This window comes from Amia ocellicauda, chromosome 12 (assembly GCF_036373705.1).
Source record: "Amia ocellicauda isolate fAmiCal2 chromosome 12, fAmiCal2.hap1, whole genome shotgun sequence".
Classification (NCBI taxonomy): Eukaryota; Metazoa; Chordata; class Actinopteri; order Amiiformes; family Amiidae; genus Amia; species Amia ocellicauda.
In genome coordinates, this window is record NC_089861.1 from 4743929 (window position 1) to 4759861 (window position 15933).

The window sequence follows — 15933 nt, forward strand, 5'->3', positions numbered from 1 at the left end:
CCTGAAACTCAGAGGACTGCTATTGTAGGCGGCAGGTTTAGCGCTTACATCTCCGTGGTCCAATCCAGCAGTAGGTCAACAATTCATTTCACAATCTGTTGCCAAAAAATGAATGACTTTAAACCCACTGAACGCTGCAGGAGTGCTGGTGGGAACCTCAGAAACACAGCGGCTCTCCCCTTCACACACTAGACTTCTTTCAGCCCCTTGGATTTATTGTTTTTAATGCAGAGCCCTATGGCCTCTGGCTCTAATTTGTTTTCCAAATATCCCAATACATACACACAAACAAGTATTCCCCAGCAGCGCGGCCGTTAAATCCCCAGTAATTACTCTGCGGAGTTCAACATTCAGACCGCAGTGATACCTGACAAGCTAAGGATACCTGGGAAAACTCTGAAAGGGATTGGAAAGGGGAAAACAGTAGATAGAGTACACAGTCTACTTCCTTTGGACTTTTTTTGTTTTGCTTCACATTTCAAAAAGAGTTATCAAGCTAAGATTAGTTATACTCAATAAAGCAACACTATAGCATGCATTTTCCAGACGCACAATGGTTCTCTAATAAATCTCAAGGCATGGGAAAGCAGCTTTACCACCCAAGTGTGAACGTCTAATGGACTAATGGATACTAATGGACACCAAACGAGCACGACGGGTCGAATGGCCTCCTCTCGTTTGTAAACTTTATGTTCTTATGTCTGTCCCACAATCCCCCTTGGCATCGGAGCCTCCTGCCCTTATATACAAATATCTGTAAAGGCTTGTGGGTACTGTAGTTCCCCTGGAAAGCATTTTTAAGGCCCTGAGCTCTCAAGAGACCTGAGCCGGCACACTTAGGACATAATTTAGGAATGTAGGGCATGAACAAAATTTAAGTTTTAAATTTAGTTTTTCCAGCGACTTGGCCTGGCCCCCTGAAATAAAAATAATAGAGCTGCTTATTAGTTGAACGTAAAGGATAATCTAATTTAAACGACAGATGATGATGCGGAAGAGGATGATTTATGAATGAAAAGGCATTTGAGCTAAGATACATAAATATCCCTCTCATTATTAAGTAAGGCTCGTAATTCAATGACTTGCTGTGCATCAGGAAAGCAATATTGTGTTTTAAATCATGGTTAAAAGTAGAAGGATTGAGTATTTGAAACTATTCTCAAAACAATTACACTTCGGAGTGATTCATCCTGAAAAACATTCAGTCCGATATCAATCCTACGCAACTGCTGTCTGTATAACAATAAACGTCTAGTGGGAAGCTATTTCACCCACACTGAGCATATAATATCAGTCCGAATCCCCCCAAAATACACGTACACACTATAGAACACAGTATAGAACAACAGACTATTTTATTTTACCCCAAGCCAATTGTCTCTACTATTAAATAAATAATGATGGGGCGCAGAGAAACGCTAAGTCCTACCCTTGCCGCAGTTAACCAGTGAAAAGGGCTCCATCTGCTCTTTCTCACGTATTAAAATCAGTAAAGGAAAGAGACGTCTGAGGCCTGCGGATGGGAAGGCATTTTGTAACTCACAAAGGCCCGGACTCCTGTATCTACCTTCAGCAGCTTGGAAGAAAGAGCCCTTGGCACCAATTCATCCATTAAGAGATACAGATAATGATCATCAGAGATACACTGTGTGCTTTTGCCTCGCTCACTTCAAAGGGCCCCTAGTACTTGTGTGTGTGTGTGTGTGTGTGTGTGTGTGTGTGTGTGTGTGTGACACAGACAGCTATACACAATCGAATTGTTTCGACTGCGATTCAACTACTTTAATTTTCTTTTATCAGCTTATTCTTATTCTTATATCCACACATTTTGTTTTAGTTTCTAGTCTTCTGTCATTTCAAGAGCACGGAGATAGATTTGTTTTTTTTTCCAGGAGAATCTTGAATCTCGAGTTTCCGATCTTATTTGAAATCGATGCACACAATTGTTTTTGTATTGAGTGCACGTTGAGTGTATTGGTTAGGGGCTACAAGCGAGTGTAAAATGGGTTTTGGTTGCTGTGGTCAATGGCCGGGACCAGACCCCTTTCTGTGACTGATGCTGAAATATATTCCCAGCTACTTGCTGCGCCAGCTAGTTCCATAAAAATGCCAACGGCCTGCTCTGGCTGTTGGTGGTCCCTTTCAAGCGATGCCATTTAACTGCAAATGTTTTCTCGTTTTTTTCCTTTTGATTGCGTTTTGCACTAAAGGGGTACGGAGAGGCAGGGACTTCAAAAGGGTTTAATCCAGGTACCGAATGCACATTTTAGTTCTTAGTGCCTGCATCTGGATGAGCTGTAAAACTCTGACCAATGAAACTTGAGAGTGATGGATTGTATACAGCGCCGAATTAGTATTGCATATCATTTGTTATATATGTTGTTTTAAAGACATCGGACTCCACGCATGGCTTTTTGTTTCCTTGTTAGATAACTTTGGAAGATTGTCTCACCAATAAGGTCCAAGGGGTCAAACAACGAGACAGTTACAGCTCACAACAAATGCAGATCCCCTGTACAGTTCTCAGACAGCGGGTTCCCTCAATAACAGTAATAGTATGAAACAAATACTGCGACTCTGTAGACTTCCAACCTGTGCGAAACTGCCCAGACGTGTGTAGAAAACCAAAGAAGAGTTCAACTGACCAGGAATAGAAAATGCTCACATATTTATTAGAGGTTCTTCAATTGACTGTGTTTATTTACTTATTACTGTACATTATTGATTTTACTTTTTAAAAGTGTAATTTGGAAACAATACTGGGAAATTTTACTCAGTTTAAATATTGTTGAATTATTATAATTTGTATTATTGTTATTATTTTTTTGCAGAATAAAATAAATAAAACATGCAACAGACTTAACAGAAAATGTGCAGTTTTACTTTAATGCAGTTTTATTCTTAAAATAGTAAAAACATCAAAAAATACACACAAAAAACATACATTATAATTATATATATATATATATATATATATTATATACAATACAATATATTATACAATATACAATATTATATTATATTACTGGTTCTGCTGCATCCCATGTATTTAGGGTCAAATTAGCTTCATTAGGGGTGATTATTAAAGATGCACAATTCATAGGTTTCAGTAGAACAAATACTTCAGTATAAGATAATGAAAACAATTGTGAAAATATGTAGAGTAATATATATATATAATATATACGAATATATATGTTGAAATGTTTTATTTGTATAGTCTATATGTGTCACACTATATTACAATGATTATATTTTAATTATAAAGTCAATATGCCGAAACAGATACATGGCTCATGAATGGAATATGCTTTGGTTACCTTTTTATTCTGTTACATGGATACATGAGGTTTCTTACCTCATCACTTCAGTATTTCTCTTCATAATGTTGCACACAAAACATTTGTATTATTAAGTACTGGGCAATCTTGAACAGAAATGATAGTTTTGTTGATTTATTTTTTCCCAGTGATCACATTAATATCATTTAATATCTTTTTATTCTTCTTTGTTTTTATTTCTCAGTATCTAAACTTTTTCTTTGGCTAACACACATGCATACACACACAAAAGCGTGCACACAGAAATGTACAAATAACTGGCAAGAAACACATCCACATTTAAAAATCTGATTTTGAAAGAAAAAGTACAGCTCCTGTTTTGGTTTTATGTTTATGCTAAAATTCCAAAATGATACAGTGGTAATACTTCAATTTAGGGGAATGAATGAATGAATGAATGAATAAAGCAATCTATGGCATTGACCAAATGAAAACTTTGACCTACCCACGGATCGCAAATTAGGACAAACTTGTTCCCTACTATGATCTGAGTTTATAGTAGCAGAAAGTGGCTTCTAACAATAACTTTGGGATCTGCGGTCAGGTCACAGTTTTTATTTGGTCTAGTCCTATATCACTTTCATCCAAAAAAAAAAAGAAAGAATCCCCTGGTCTGCATCCTGACACTTTCAGAGCAGAGCAGGTCTAGTGGAGCTCAGACTTCCACAGGGGAGGTAATTCAAAGCATCGCCTTCTCGTTCTAATGGCCATATCTGGGAGTTAACGTGATCCCTCCATGCCGTCTCCACATTACAGCAGTGAGTGAAGCCACATGCTCAATTTATTCACCAAACTCATTCAACTTCTATTAAAGCTCCCATCTGGCGTGCTCAGCCATGGGATGCTCCGGGATGGAATTGTTTCAAAGTAGCCCCTCAAATTAATTCAATCAAATGATTTAAATGATTGAGTGTTAAACCTTTGAGAGAGGCAGTATGATAATGCAGTGGGAGTATTACTGCTACTAGTACTACTAATCATACTACATACATACATTTTAAGTTAATACTTTAATATAACTAAAATACATGTGAGTGCAAAAAATACATATCAAGATATCAATGTAAAGATTAAAATAAGTCTCCATCCCTCGATAGGCATTTTGGAGATTTTTGTTAACACCAACTAGGCCACTCCACTCCCTTGCTCAGTATTACTGTACCTGCAGTTTGTTTACTGCATCGTATTCTGCAACTCAACTTGTATTGATGAACAACTATTAAGTGACAGGTGTCTAAAGCGGTATTAATTGCACGTCACTCAATCTAAGCAGCCATCACACCCCATTACAACCATGACGAGAGAGAGAGAGAATTTGTTTCAGAGGCAAGTATGCGAGCTGCCTCCAAAGAGTGACGTCAATCGGACTGCTCACATAGAAGCAACTGAAATGTCAGACTGTATCATTTTTAATACTACAACAATTGAGGTTTAACAAAACACACACACGCCTTACATTAATAAGGACACGGAGCTGTAATATGTAAGACATAAGTTACATCTAGTATGTATCTAGACGTATTTATTTATTTATTTATTAAACACTGCTCTTTGGGGCTAAATAGCCTAATATGCTTATTCAAATTCTATGATGATGATTTTCTGGAAACTAGTTTACATCAGACACAGTCTATTGTCCACTGTGTCCCCTGCCTATCTGTGGAGTGACACAGTGTTTTAGTAGCACAGCACAGCAACACGCACATCAGAACAAAGCAGGACGTTCGAGAACGCCGAGCTCCAGAACGCCGTCTGATTCTGGAAGCGGATGAAACGGCCGCACAAGTGAGACATTTACAAGCAACAAGTGTGGGCTTTCCTGGCCGGGTCAGTCTAGGTGTAACGGGCTGCAAACAGGAGAGAGCGATATCGATGGTGTGGACCTTAATATGATGTATTCTTACTATTAATTACACCCCACGCACATTTGTTGTTTTTGCCCAAGCCCCACTTATTGCGCTGGGCTTCCGCTGTGGGCTTCTGCGCCGCATCAGAGGGATGAGACAAAACACACACGACGCACATCCACACTGTCACAGTCATCCGGTGTGCTTGTTTGTTTGCTTGTTTGTTTGTTTCTTTTGCGCTAAATACCTGCAGTCCATCTGCCACACAAGTCATGGAAACTCGGTGAAGCCGATATTTTCCACCCCGACTCGGCGGGCTGGGTGTGTTGTAGCCGGTCTTGCGGCATCAGTCTCTTTCCAAACATGTGACAACCTTTAGATGAACTTGGCCACTGGCTGCAAACAATCAGCAGTGCCATTTTAAAAGTACTGATTAGAACATGTCTATTTATTATTTTATTACAATGATCATTTGTTTTATAAAAGAGGTAATTCCTGCTAATAACAGAGACATACATGATGTGGATGTCGGACCATCGCAGTATTTACCTTGCAATTGTTTTTGTTGGCCTAATATACACAGAAATGGCAATTGTGTAAGTGTTTCCTAAAGTGCATAGGAAGCACAGGCTCAAATGTAGTCCTGACCTTTCCCAGCAATAATAAACCAACAAATACATAAATAAAGGGGAATAAAGTTAATATTCATAGTTTAATGACAGTTCACATTTATATAAGCAAATATTCCTGAAATAATTAGTATTAAGAGAGCTTAGAGATAACAAGCAATGAGAGATAGTGATACTACTACTACTACTCATAATAATAATACTCACTACTACTACTACTACTACTACTACTACTAATAATAATAATAATAATACTCTACTATACTCTACTATAATAATAATAATAATAATAATTATAATTACAAAAATGTTTCCCAAAAGTAAGAGGAGAATGGATTACCACCCAATTTGCCTTTCAGTGCTCTTTACTTTATTGTTATTCTAGGAATACATGTTAGATATCTACATTTCCTTTGTTTGGGTTTTTAACTGTATTTGTTGCGTATTTAAAATAGACAGACACACAATACTTATTGCATATGTACCTTCTCCCCAACGTGCTCATCTCTGCAGGAACCGCTCTTCAGTTCTTTTGGAAACATCAGTCTCACATGCAATCTCCATACATTGAAATAATATTGACTACAAGCGCACTACATTTTTTGTGTATTGCATTGTTGATAATACATCACACATTGTCCAAGACCCCAAATCAAACTGCCCACTTCATACCTTCCCTACGTTCAGTCTGTTATGTCTGTCTGCCATGGTTTCCTCGCTGTCGGTCTGTTTTTAATACAGCACACAGCTTGCCTGTGCATGCTGTTCTCTAATAAAACTGATCAGGTTCATTAAAAGTCCTTTGCCTAATTTGAAAAGAGATAAAACAGAATAGTTGACTTGCTCAAGAGAACCTGCCTGAAGTCCACACAGGGTGTCATAAGTATATGGACACTTTATCTGGGAGTTTCAGTTTGAAGTCCTAGTGTCTAGCATTGGTACAAGAGGATAATATTCACACTGTTTAACTCTGTGCCTGCTGGCTCTGAGGGGCACAGGTAGGGTAGGCACAGTTCGCTCTGTTTAAACTTTGTCAGGGACTCAATAGCTAAAGATCATCCATGGAGAAGACGGTCGGTCTGATGGGAAGAGGATGCTGGAAAAGTGAGAGGATGCAGCCAAACTGGAGAGTAAAGGTTACTGGTAAACTGGGGAGAGAGTTTAAAGAAATGCAGGCAGATGTATTTCATAAAGCATGCTATTAGCAGTAAAAATATTCTAATTTTAAAGGCTTTTCATTTATCTAAACATAATATTTTAAATGTGTATTTTATGATGTGTTTCAGATTTATATATTCCTAATTAATATATGGAGTTGGCACAGGGCAATTAATTTTGAGCGCAGTTTTAAGGGTAGTTCATAATGCCACCTAGTGGTGACAGATATATATTTCTATTTTGCAAGGTTATCATATGCAGAGAAAAAAAACTATCCAGTCTTTTAGGTAGTTCATTGTTTTCTTTTCCACATTTGCATTTCAACATTATTATTTATACAAACACGGGAAAACAGACTCCACATTCAAATTAATGAAAAGAGAACAAAGGATTAATTGCTTATGTACATTTGGACTGGATTAATGTCAACTTCACTTTGAACTAATTCTGCTGAAACTATAGGACATGATGTAATTTAAAACATTTTAATCTATTTTATTGTTCATGGTTCATACAATGCATAGTGTGCCTGTATAAACAATATATTCTACTACCTTGGATTCAAAATGGAAATAAATCAAACACAATCATGATATCGTGTCTGCATCCATTTATAACACAGAGTAGGACATGGTGAAAACTGATTTTGAAGCAACTTTATTTTCAAATTGAAAAAATATTGATATTAACTAAAACAATATTTTGCTATTTTTTATTTGCTTTGTAATGCAGTGAAGGATAATAAAAGTTTGTTTTGAGAACCACATTCAGAACTGAACTTCTATGTTGTGGCACCGATCGTGCTCGTGAATGAATTAAGCAGTCATGATATCAGTCTTGCTTGACTGCTTTGTGTCAAAATGTCATATTTATATTCAGGGCATAACTGAATTGGGAATGTATACCCTGGAGTCACAACCACCAATTTAATGCTATATTGAGATCCCCAAAGGGAACTCCTAAGTATGTAAAAACACACACACACACACACACACACACACACACACACACACACAAAACATGCTTTTTTAAATGAATTCTGGTTTTGGGTCTATAAACCAGTTAAGGTATATAGATATAGAATAAATACATTTTATAATAATACTTATTAGTAGTAGTAATTAAATAAGAATTGAAGAATAAAGAGATGACTAATTTAAAGCTCATCAGAATTTCAAGCAAGTAATTCATATTTGGCAGATGACTTTATCCAATGCGAAATACAAGCTTTACAATAAGAAAATATAATCAACAGGAGATATATAAATCAAACAGAAAATTGAAATGTATACCATTGAGTTTCCAAAATGAGACATATCTTTAGTAAAGGTATGCATCTTTGTTTTAGAATGCAATGCATAAAAGACAAACTTAATGTTTCTTTAATTTCCTCTCCAGAAAGACATACATGAGCATCAACACCCTGCTTCTGAAACTGTAATCCATTGGGGACAGATTGCACAGATTTATTTGGTTTTATTTTTCTGCGGCGGAAGTTATTTATCTGTACCGTATCTTCCCCCCCGTTTTAAATGTGTTTACATACAGCCAACATTGCGATGAGGTTCAGGCCAAGAGAGGGAACTGTCCTCTCTCCAATAAACGTGTTATCTTTATCCCTGAGGCAGTATATTTATCATAATTTCTTCTAGGATATTCTAAATTTTCCACGTTGATTAGCACTGTATAAACAATGTCTGGCATTTGCTTCAGTCAGACAAGTTGTGAGCAGAAGCTGGCGCTGGGAGACTTGAATCATTGCGCTGCTTCAGTGACCAAAGTGCTGGGGCTTCACTGCACTGTAAGAGCAGCCAAAATTATGAGGCAAACTGGACTCTGTTCTATTAATGACTGCTAATGGGCCACTTTTACCACTGTGACTATTTGGATGAGTCTGATCTTAATGGGAAAAGGTTAAAGCATGACAGAAAGTGTTTTATGCAGCTGCTAAAATGTGTCCTTTTTCAATGTCAGATGCCTGCAGTGTGTAACTTTAGATGCAAACATTTCTATCCAGAAAAAAGTGGTTGTTGCAGAAAGATGATTTAAACAAAGCTGTTCTGAACACAAAAGTTGATGATGATGTTGACGTTTGTATTGAGTAGAAAACAGTGATTATATCAATTTTTGATGATTTACAAAGCACAATCACTTTAAACCATGCTGAAATTAAATTTGATTGATTACATTGAAATATTAAATGTCGCTAAAATACACACACACACACACACACACACACATATATATATATATATATATATATATATATATATATATATATATATATATATATTGCATGTGTTACTGGCCAGTTGGTTGGAATAAATCTTAAAATGTAAAGCTTTAAAATTGATTTGCAAACTTAAAACTTACAAATGATTTGAAAAAAAAGTGATGCATATTTATATTAAACAATACCCTACAATGTTACATACATATATACATAAATGCATACATAATTTATTATGGAGAATAAGATACGATTTATATCAATAAAAAAGGCTGTGTATTACTGTGTATAACTAGTAGAAATGTAAAAAACTATGGTTATTATATTTTTAAGCAACTTATTTTGTCATTACAAACCTACCTGAGGGTACTCAAGTTCATCATCATTATTATTATTATTATTATTATTATTATTATCCCTCTCTCTCATTGTTCAATTGCTCTAAGCTCGCCAGCAATACTAATTTCATTTTAAGTATTCCATTTATAATTATACTTAATACTAGATCTTGAACAAATTAGCTATTTTAATACATTATATATATATATATATATATATATATATATATATAATGTGCATAGACAACAGAAACAATGAGGTTTATATAAATTCCTAGCTAACAGATTATAAAGGGTACAAAAAATATTACAATTTAAATTGATACTTAATGTAATTTTAACAGAATTAACTATAATCTCATATTGTAATAACTGCATGACTGTGACAATACATTATGAATTACACTGTGAGTAAATTAATACAAATAGGTTATTGTGTTTACAAATGTCTGTTTAGTGAACCTAGAATGTGAAGAACATGCTTACATTTGATTAAAATATTTTTAATAAACATTTAAACACAGATTTACAATTCTTTATGTTTACAGATAGGCTGTGCAGGGCGGCTTCAGCTAATTAAAGTCACCGGTTATGGAAATCTTTGCTGAATATTATACTATTTCTAGACTCTCCATCAAGGAATACTTAGAAATTGTTTTGGAGCATTCGCCCCCTGCAATCCATTTGCTTTTAGTTTATTGACATTTGTGAACAATCTGCAGATGTGGAAAAGGCAAATTAAATATTGCACGTTTAAAATGAACCGCAATGCAGCGAAACAGTTTTAGACACATCCAGGAGGGCCTGAGAGATATCCTCAACATGAAGTCCTTCACTTTAATTTAGCCACATCTAACAAACAAACAAACAAACAAACAAACAAATAATACCAAAACAAAAAAAATAAACTATGTATTGATAGGTTTGCTGCTGGAATTAGTCTGCTCAGCTTTCCCCTGACTGTTGATAAACGCTTTAGACATGGCACTCCTGACACAGTAATTTGCCTTCTACCGAGATGGAGCCAAAAGGGAAAATTATTCAACAGACAGGCAGTGGAGAACCTGCACTGTGTCACTGCGCTCAGGACAGCCTGATGTGTGGGAATAACCGACGACTGACCGCTCAGTAGCAAAGACACTGCTAGCATGGTCGTCCTGAGTGAGAACGCCTTTTAGACGAACCACACTTCAGAACGGAGACCATTGAATACATTAAATAATAATAATAATAATAATAATAATAATAATAATAATAATAATAATAATAATAATAACAATAATGCAGTTGGAAGACCCTGGCCACACACAAAGTCTACAAGAGCACAATATAATCAATTACACAAATAATGTCTACTCTTCAGAGTCCTGCCATTGGAAAGTATCTTCTCTATAGGGTCAGCATTAATACAAATCAGTATACTATATTCATTTGTAGCTCTCTAAAGACATAAAAACTAGTCCACATTTGACTATTTCTTACCTGCCGTGCCCAGCAATGGAAGAGTGTGTTTGACCCTGTGTGTGTATTAAAACACCTTTCTTTTTTTACAATGTATTAATGTGTGTAATTAAGAACAACCCAGCAACCAAGCCCAATTAGAGGCAAAGGCCCTGCAAGGCCACCAATACAGACAAATTACACCATAATGGCACAATGAATCACCGCCTGTATTATGCATTTCAGTAGCCGAGTTCAAAAGCTATATATCACTTTAAGTTTCACATAAATATATATAGTGTGTGTGTGTAGTTGCATGTTTACTAAACCGTATGCTGTTTCAGAATGGGCTTCATTATATTCTAATTAAACATATATGATTCTAAAATGGGTTATACTTTGGAAATACAGATCAATTGGGGACGCGTTCACAGCGAACACAGTGGCAGGCAGGCATCGGCATTGATTATTTAATATCACAAAGCCATTACATCTCCTTTAAAGATAAATTAAAAAAGTACCAAATAAAAACACAGACACAGAAAGAAGGGAAGATAAGAAGAAAGGCAGGAGAGAGAAAGCACCCTCCTTTCCAGTGCTGACGGTGGTGTTTTTTAAAACCATATTACCCGTAAAGATCAAACGGTTTGACATTGCAAAAAAAGCAGGAAAAAAAAAAAACCAACCTCTGCACAGTTAAAAGCGCGGTCTGATTGGTGTTCTGGATGGTGGCCGGGGAATGTTATGACCAAGTAATTATGTGCTTTGGACAGATGCATTAACCAGGCTTGGAGCTGGAGCCACTGGATATTATTTTAGTCAGAAGGCCTGAGGAACTGACTTGTTCCCAATGAGGAGCCTGGCCGAGACCTACACCAATGCCTGTTCCAAGGACGTTTTGGCAACCGAAGCCAAGGGGCTCTCTCGCTCTCTCTCTCTCTCTCCCGATAAACAGGCAACTCTGAACATTAACTTCCTAACTGGGGTCAATAGAGGCTGACAAATGCTGGGGTCGTTCTATTGCTGTGCGCTACTGCATTCCAGATAGCCACTAATGGTGTCAATTATTTGTATTCATTTCATTATTATTATTATTATTATTATTATTATTATTATTAGTAGTAGTAGTAGTAGTAGTAGTAGTAGTTGTAGTTGTATTAGTAGAAGTGGAGGTATTTTGCATTTACCGAAAAGTGTCTGAGTATAAAAGGGTTAAAAAGTGAGGGTGGATTCCCTCAGTCTGCATCGTAGACTACCGCTGGGAAAAAAGCCGAATAAAGCCTATTTATGCTCAATGGCTTATAAGATGTAATACTTATGTGGGTAATTTAGGTAGTGGAAACAAAACATTTGGTAACTTAAGTCTTTCTGGGTGTTAAAAAGATTTCCCTCTAATCTCCTGGGGGCTGCAGTTTCAAAAACACGGTGTGCTGTGGACACGGAGATGGATTTGTAAGACCGTGAGAGGAGTGGATCTCGTTACTTCTTTTTCTCCGCAGCACGTTCAATGTTGCACACCGTGACAAAGCGAGGCGTGAGAAGACAGGTCACGCAACGCTATCAACACACACGACACACAAAGACGTCACATTTCCATACAGACAGTCTCGGACATGCCTTGATGTTACAGAGAATATTTAACTTGGATGTCAAATGAATGTACTTTCAAGGGGAATTCTTTATAAAACGTATTCCACGCACTTACCTCATTAAATTCATTTTACAAATCCAATGGGGGACACACCCACACAGTACAAAATATAACAACAATATTCATTGTATTTGTTTTAAGAAAAACTGGACAGAGAAGGCTTGTGAGCTGTTTAATTTTGTTCCCTGAATTTGACTGGTATTTCAAAGACTGTGGCACAAACATAAATACAAGATTTGATGTCCAATATATTGTCTTTGTATGCAGTAAATATATGACAAGTGCAAGTGTTGAATAAACAGACACACCGACAGTATACACATACATGGTCACATATAACCCCCGCGATTAAGGGATACCAGGATGAGACTTAATTTGAGATTTCATGTTTTCCAAAGGCTTACAACTCACATTCTCAGAGTTACCGACAGCTGCTGCGCATCTGTATAGAGCTGCAGTATCTATAGACGCCTCTTCCAGGACACCACTTACAATACAAAGAAAGCGGTGAGGGAGGGGGCATTTCAGTCCTGCTCTGTACAGCATTTTGTTGTATAACTCAGCTGACCGTATTCATGGAGTTATTCAAAGAACGATGTTATAATTAGTGGTCACTGACAAAGCAACAATGAGATTGTGTGTTATACATCGATATGGTAAAAATGAACTTCTGGATATTAATGTGTAAACACACATGGTTACAAAATGATGTTCATACATGGGAGTATGGGGGTATATCTGCAGAACACATATTTAAAGAAATCAAAGAACTCATAAAGTTTCTTTGAGAGGGTACAGCAAAGATTAGGATGTGTTTTGACTGTCTTTCAATTTTACACTTGTATTTTCTTAAATGACCATCATTTCTACCTCTCATGTGACTGTAAGTGGAGTTTTATTGAAGTGCACAGGCTTAAAAAAAACGCTTTTCTCATAATATTTACAAAAGACGGAAATATTTCTTAAAAAGAAGTTTGTAGTGTGGGAAATTACAGCTGATCCTTCCTCTATTTGGCCCAACACCATTGGAAACCCTGTTGCTATTGAACTAAATTAATTGCTTGATTTAAAAGCTAAATATGCAGTTTAACATGGATTGTGGATAAGTAAATACACTTAACATCCAAGGGGGGTAAAAAAAACGGTGTATATTTATGGTTTATGTCAACAGACACAATTCCCAACACAAATCCACACTTTTATTCATTTTATTGCTATATTAGAGTGCAAATGATGGGATCAATATGAATATATGAAAAAAACAATGCATTCCTACAAAATGTGAATGCAGTGCACAGGAATAAAAATATATAAATAATAACCCTTTATCTATCTATCTATATATATGATATATCTGTATACATGCATGCAACAATTCAGTTATTTTTCACTGCGAGTGACAGAACAACCAGAGTAAAAGCATTGTTTCTTTCTAGGAATAATACAGCTGAGAAAACAGGGCTCGTAAAACAGAGCAGACACAGATACATCTGTAACTAGTAACTCATATACACAGTCCGCTGCAATACCAGAACGAATCGGGACCCCCTCTCTGCAGGGGACGCATTGTACCAGAGGGTGGGAGTCCAAATGTGTCTACAGGCAATGTGTAACCTTTTGCAGCCAGTTTTTGCGGGCATGACATAGGGGACCGGCATCATCTCAATGTCAGGGAATCTGTTGTGTTGATGTGGGAAACGCTGCACAAAAGGACAGCAATCGGGGAAGACCAACTGGACGTCCAGTCTATAAACATTTCTTCAAGTGGAAGAGAACGTACATCCTTGACCACAAAGATCCTGGACTGACCCAAACAGAGAGAACACGTCTGGGGCGAGTGCACACCACAGCCTAATAGCATTGATAAATTCAGTGGCCTTTCCAGAGCGAGATAGAGGTATGTTGGGACCGTTTAATTTTGATAGCAATGATGTATAGCTGGGGAAGTAAGCCAACCTAAACAATTACGCTCTCTTTGAAATAGTGGTCTACTTAAAGGTAGATTAGCCAATGAAGTACAGGCGGTAGTTGTTGAGGGTTCAGGAAACAATTAAACAAACAGAGGCACTCCCTTTTTACCGACTGTTTCTGGATTACATAGAGATTATGAATAAAGACCAGTGAGCGACAGGGCAGTCTAAACACCCCCATCAGCCGCGTTTCTTCAAATAGGAACCCTTTGTTTGGCTTTCGGTCCACGTAGGCCATTAGCAAACCCCTCCTAATTAGGGTAATCAATATATAGACAATAATGACTACATGCTTCTGTCTATTAAGTTCGGAGGAGACGTCTATTTGCTACGGCCCAACCATCAAACCTTCTACCTCTCTCTGCCCCTGTTCTTTTTTTTCCTTTCTATTAAAGCAGTTCAATCACAATATTTCCAGATGCTTATGGGTGTTTTTTGAGTCGAGGCAATGCATTCAATGATATGCTTTAACTAGCTTTTGTTAAAGGATTTATCTCAGGTTTATGTCTTTTATGGAGTACATGCTCTCCCTATTTGTCACTGCTGTGATCTTGTGAACAATAAGACAAGAAACTGAAAAAAAATACATTGTTTGAGCTCGGAATAGGTTAAAATGCAATATCTGACAAGCTTTCCTTAAGGCTAAAGTGATGACATGTGAAATAGGGGTTTACTCTAGTGTACTCTGGAGGGAAGAACATTTTTAAACTTCAAAGGCAGACGATAAAAAAGGCCTCCCATAATAAATGCAAATACATTTAGAAAACTGGATTATAAACCTAAAACTACCATTTAAAATACCATCAAATATAGAAAAGGAGGTACTTTTTCCTTTGGCAATATGAAAAGCGGTTCAATTCTTGATTATCTCCAAGTTCACCATCTGTTTGACATTTGGGTATGATGATGCATTGCGTGAGTCTAACACCAATGGATAAGCCAAAGCGGGGTTAGCCCATAGGAAGAAAGCATTAAGATGTTTCCTAACCAAAGAATGAAAGGAGAGACTTTCTGCAACAATGATGCCACCATCAAGAGAGATGATGTTGCTTATAAGCTTTACACCAATGTCAGCTGCGCTTGCTTCTGTGATTAAAGCAGGGCTGTGCCATGCATGCAGCCCATAGCGATGCAGTTATCATCCACTTACCTTATAACATGCGAGCAAGATCTTTTCTTTTGAATCCACTACTTATTGACCTTCATGTCCTGATCAAAGTAACGACTCGATTATGTTTCATCCTTTTAAACCCCCTTTGCTTTACACATTTTCACACAATACTGATGCTCCGGTAACCAATTTAGTAATATAGCACATTAGTCACATAT